Consider the following 6,308-nt stretch of genomic DNA (forward strand, 5'->3'; position numbering starts at 1 on the left):
TCACAGAGAGATGAACAAAACTCGTGCACTGAGTATAAAGCGGATGGCTGAGCTGCATTGATTATGACCTTCACTTTTAAGGTTAACGGTGGAGAGGAAAAAACCCCACAAAGCTGTTGACATCAGGAGTTTGGTTACTGTTTTCTGAAAGAGGTACTTTGTTCTTTTCTCTCATTTCATTTCAATGCCCTGGGTCCTGTATGAAGACCCAATGCATTTGTTCATTCATTCACTCATTCAAGACTTCTGAGTGTCCACTATCATCAAGACATGGATTAGTCCCTGGAGATACCGTGGTTAACACAACGCCTGATGTTTAGAGACTGGGGAGCGTAGGGAGGGAGATGACTCCGGAAGGAAAGAAGAAATCCTACCAGCAAATCACCCAAAAAGGGAAGAAGATTAGTCCATGATGGGTGATTTATTTATCTATTTATTTATTTGTGGGGATGAGAGGAGAGGACAAGAGCACACATTGGTGGGGGGCACAGAGGGAGAAGCAGACTCCCAGCTGAGTAGGGAGTCCATTGTGTGGCTCCATCCTAGGATCCTGAGATCATGACCTGAGCCAAAGACAGATGTTTAGCTGACAGAGCCACCCATGATGGGTGATGTTTAAGAAATACTTGCCATCTGAGACTTACTCTTGGATAAAATAAACACTAACCACCCCAATCAGGGTCTTTCAAAGCAGGCTCTAGTCCTCTCTATCAGTATATTTATTATATACTCTGCACCAAGTGTCCAGTGAGCTGAAAATACATCTCTGACTTTTGACTTTCTATTTCCAGTCAAAATACACTTATTTTTGTAAGTTTAGGGTGAGTCACTTTGAATGGAATGTTTGAGGGGCAAAAAATCAAATAATATTAACTCCTTTTCATTTAATTTTGCTGAACACCTTTTGTTCTTTCTTTCTTCTTTCCTTAGCATAAAAAGAAAACTAATGTCTTTAATAAACAACAGGTCTTGGACACCCTAAAAATAGCTCTTGAAACATCAGGTTATTTTTTTTCCTTGTGGGCTAAATACTGATTTTATTTCCATATTTTTCTCTGATATCTTTGTCTTCAACATTAGGAACTTAAGTCCTTTGTGTGGTTTTTGACACAAATCCCTACTACTCCAGCCTTAGCCGAACTTTAGTTGTTTGTGAAAAACCTTAAGAATTTTTTCCACCTACTCACATTATGTCTTTTCTTCTCCAGTTATTTTGTTATATATGGGTATCAGGTCTACTACCACCTATATATTTTATTTAAAGTGACATATTCTTTCTCTCTTTTCTTTCTCCTTCCCTTCCTCCCTCCCTCCCTCCCTATTCTTACACTCATCTATTTTAAAAAGAAACTTCATATGACTACCATAAATGAAATAAAAGTTTTGCTTATAATAAGTAAAGGTAATGGCAAAAACAAATAAAAGGTAAGCGGATATTCCTAAATTCTATCCAGGTACTGTTGGAAGGTTCAGAGTCTTTTCTGTCTGTTAACCAAGATGATTAACCCCTGGTAGGTGATGTGAAAGAAAGACTTGAACCACCTGAAACTTACTCTTGGGTAAAAGAAGAAAGATTAAAAATAAGGTAACGCATTTCTCAGGATGTGATTCAGGGTATTGAATGCCATGTTTGGGTATCTCCTAAGGTCATCTCCTAAACCTGTAGGGACATTTCATAGGGCCACAATATGGACACACTCCAGGCTCTGGTGGGCCTTTCCCATCTCTAAGGGGGTTCTTTCATAAATAGAGGCAGCAGCATTTTCTGTTTCTGTCCCCCAAGATCTATAATAATTGACTTCACTCAACTATTCAGAGATATGAGGTAATTTAAGGAATTCATGTATCTTCTCAACAGCCGTTAGCACCTGCAGCCTGTGACATCTGTCACCACCTTTCCATGCATGCTTCCTGTCTTCATTACTCGTCTCTTTAATTAACAGTTTAATTCTTAAAAATAAACTTTACAGAATGTGGTTATGACTGATTGTTTCCAGTCAGCACAACAGAAGGGCAAGAACACTAGATCATGGCCGAGCTCCCTCCAGTCATATCCCTGCCTGGTAATGGTGACAACAGGAAGTCATTCGTCAGGGCTAGGTTTCTCCCATTTCATCTAGAAATGCAAATATCTTATTTTTAATAGAGAGAAAGATGAGCTGAGACGATGATGATGGATCCGGGGTGACACCATGGGCCAGCCAAAGCTTTTAAATGTGACATTTTTCAAATCATGGGAGAAGAGAAGAGCAGAGGGAGGAAGAGGAGAGAATATCAAACTACACTTAAAAACAGCAGGCCAGGCTGCTGTGTTTGCACCTCCCATTTCCCCCTGAGTCCAGGAGCAAATCTGACATTTTTCTCCAGGTCTATCCATCCCATGATATTGTCACGCTGCAGAGAAATTGACTCTGAATCAGAAAAGATTGTTTGTTGACAGTGAAAGGAAGTAGTCCATTCCTTTCTTACTACAAATTCATCATGTGGTATCTTTACAGAGGGATTTTCTGTTTCAGGAAAATAGTAAGTGCAGAGAAGGAAATTGCTAAGGATGACCTGGGTCAAGAAAGAGAAAGACTATCCAGGTATGTGCTAGTAAAATATGGGGACAGGTTCGGCAAGGAATATGCTCAGCTTTAATAGATGATGCAGTGCAGGTGGTTCTCAGTAAGTGTGCTCATGGCACTAAACTGGGGGTTTGGACCATAGTTTAAAAAAATAGAATCATTTAATACAATGTATTTTCCTAAAGAAAAAATACTTTGAGAAATGTGAATGGGGAAAGAAAGAGTGAGGAGTTGGGCTAATGTTTGCAGTAATCTTTCTTTTTCCTTACAGAATAAATATTCCTGTGGCTAGAGCGCTATCCTTCTAAGTGTCTCAGTTGTCTTTATCCTTTTCCAGGATTCTTGTACTAAAACATTAAAAACAAACAAGCAAACAAAAGATGAAAAATTACCATGGGAGCTCCTGAGAGTAATCAAAGGAGAATATTTTAGCAATTGATCTCATCCAACCATTTGCCATATTGTATCTGTTCCTAATTTGCAAACAGCCAAACCACTGTGGGAGCTGATTCTTAACAGTTCTACATAGTCTGCAGACTAACCAAGCTGGAGAGGATCAAGGAAGATGGATAACCCGTTATAGGAAACCTTCATTTCTAGAAAGGGGTGGGGGCTGCTGTTAAATTGTCTACTGATTTTTTGTTTTAAGATGCTATGCAAAGCTTTTGGTCAGAAAAACAGCCTCTAGCAAGCAATGCATTTTACATAAAAGAAACCTTCCCAGGAAGGATGGCTATGAATTTAATTATAAGCTCTTCTCTTTGCATAAATTTGGTTGAGTCTAAATAAGACTTGAAACATGGAACAATGTCCATGGAGTACAATTCACCAATTGTTACTTTTAATTATGTTCACATGCATAATTCATAAATACACTGCCTGGACAAGAGGAAAGAAAAGATAAGAAGGAACAAAAGAGATGAATTTTCCATCAAACAATTACTATATAAATAGACAACATATTTAATACATTAGTTAGCAAAGTGATTCTTTGTTCTTGCCAGTCTGGGCCTTAAAAATGTTAAAGAATCCCCAAACATAACATTGTTACATTTTTCTAATGTCTCTCTTAAATGAAAGAACTAGGGATTATCATTCTTTATTAAAAAAAAAAAAAAGCAAAAACAACAACAACAAAAAACTGTCCGCCAAGTATGGCAATATAGGTATGGTTGACATAGCATACTATTATAATATATACTATTGCAATAGATTCTAGTGAGGCTCCTTAATATAGAAATGTTTAAGAATGACATTATTTCCTCATTGAGGGAGAACCTTTTCTCGTGCTAGGTTTGTTATCTCATGTTGCTGCTAAGTATGTGGTTGGTCGAATCTTCCTAGTAGTATATGCCTCTTACTGGAAAAGAAAGAACTGTACAAACAGGTGTGAATCCATTCATTGCCAGAGAGTCCAAACTATTTTCTCAACAATACAACTTATATGAAAGCATTTGATATAATAGATTCAATGATAGTCCCATTCCTGGAATGCAAAGATTAAATAAAATATTGCTTTGCAAAATTATATGCTCTATACAGAATAAAAGCTTTGTACTTAAGGATAAATTTGCATTCTTATCGCAGATTCTCCTTTATGTAGAAACAACATCTTTTGGTTCATGGCTCACGTTTCAGAAAGTACCAGTCTTCCATGACCAGTCAGAACCATCAAGAGTAAGACAAGGAGTCAGGCACATAGCAACCAAAATGTCAGTTGCGTATTCAGTGGAGCTGTTGAGATCTTGGTTCGGGTATGTGACAACACTGTGCTGTTTCATGCTGAATTTCAAAATTAGACCACTCCCCCAGCTCATCAGCTCATCTACTCTGTTGAACTGAGGTCGGGGGAGCAGAACAAAATGCGTAGTTTGCAGACATGGTGTTAGGAAAGGGAAGAGGAGGGCACCAAGCCACACATGCTCAGATCCTTCTCCCAAACTTTCCAGTTAGATTCATCACTCTTCCTACTCTGGGGACGGGTTGGTGGTGACAGATAAGACAGAGCAATGTTCTAATAGAATGCCCTTCCACACAGAGCCAATAGTCAAGTATCTACAGTGAAAGGCTAATATTCCTGCCTTAGGTGTGGTTCAAAATTTTAAGTATCTTACCTGCTTCCATGCGGAAGGAAACAATATATGCATGGAATAATCTTCAAGTAGAAAAAAGAATATTTAACCCCAGTTATCTGATGCAAATCTGAATTTAAAATATAAACCGGTCTATATGTCACAGCCATGAAAGGAAACTTTCTGCATAGATTTTTTTCGTTTTTATTTTCGCTTTTTAGGATCAGAATTTCATGCTTAATCTTATTCTACTGTAAAATGGTGATATTAATTGTATGTATCTCACAAGATTGTGTCAAGTATTAAATGGAGTTATACAAATTAGTGTTTTCAAGAGTGTCTGGCATATTGAAAGTACTCAGGAAATGTCAGCGGCTATTGTCATTCCCGTCATTACCGTCACCACCACCACGGCTGCCGCCAGCACCCCCATCCTCATCATTATCATCATCACCATCATCATTTTGCAGTGCAGGTGAAAACCTGTGAATAAGTGACAAAGACTTGATGACAGGTCCACTGGAGAGCCGCTTCCTTTCGTTATTTGGCCAAGAAGCAATTAAGGGCCCATGGCATGTCTACGATGGTTCTGAGAAGGGAGTATGACACGCAGTAAGTGCAAGGGGTGACATCTATCTGTTCGAAGTTTATAGTCTACGTGATCGTCTAGTTCAGCCAATGCTCAACATGGTTCAGAAAACAGAACCTTACGTGGTTCAAGGATCCAGGACATTTTCACGGAAGCAGGCTTTTCATCTGACCCTGAACATGATGCAAGTTGTATCCTGGAAGGACCTGCATGAGCAAAATTAAGAGTTTAGTAGAGAACACAGGTGCCTAGGGCTTAGCGAGGGGAACGGATTGACAGGACAATGTTGGCCTTAACCCCTACAGAGAATTCCAAAACGGAAATTTACCCTGGAGGATCTGAGGGGGAAGATGTTTGCTGCATTTTTTCATTCCTACCGTCCTTACTTGAGGTTCCTTTAGTTCAGCCCCTGAGTCTCCACTGTGTCCTGAGCACGGTTCTGTCCCCCAGTCCAAGCCGCCATTCATCTTCTTCCCTTGGCCCACTCCCTTCCCTTTCATTCTGTTCTTTGAAATTTGATCTGTTTTTTAAGGCCTGACTTTGTTTTTTATTTGCTTGCTTTTTTTTTTTTTTAATTATCCCTTCAGTAAAACTTTAGAAGCATCCTGTGTTATACAGACATTACTCTCTCTCCTAAACTCATACACTTATCTTCTATAATATTATCTGAAAGTAGGTGATATAAGGCAGTGTGGATACTGGTACATGAGATCTGAGTTCTGGGCCAGACTATCTGGCCATCTATGTGGCCACAGATAACAGACTTAGTCTTTCTGGGCCTCAGTTTCCTTAACAGCAAAACGAATGGTTTGGTTTGATTGATCGCTCATGGCTTGATTTTGCCCTAAGATTTTTCTGTTACCTTTTCCATGTGATCGTATTCAGTTTTATGATAAATCTATCTTATTTTCTCCTTGGGATTTTAAGCCCATGGAGAGCAGGGATTCTGATGCAGCCCCATTACCTAACCTGGTGACTTGAGATTGAAATCATTCACTAAATATTTGGTGAAATTCACTGCTACATATTCCTACCTGTCTGCTTCTGTGATCCTCATCTCCCTACCCCTCCCACCATGCC

Source organism: Mustela erminea, chromosome 8 (genome assembly GCF_009829155.1).
Source record: "Mustela erminea isolate mMusErm1 chromosome 8, mMusErm1.Pri, whole genome shotgun sequence".
Taxonomy (NCBI): domain Eukaryota; kingdom Metazoa; phylum Chordata; class Mammalia; order Carnivora; family Mustelidae; genus Mustela; species Mustela erminea.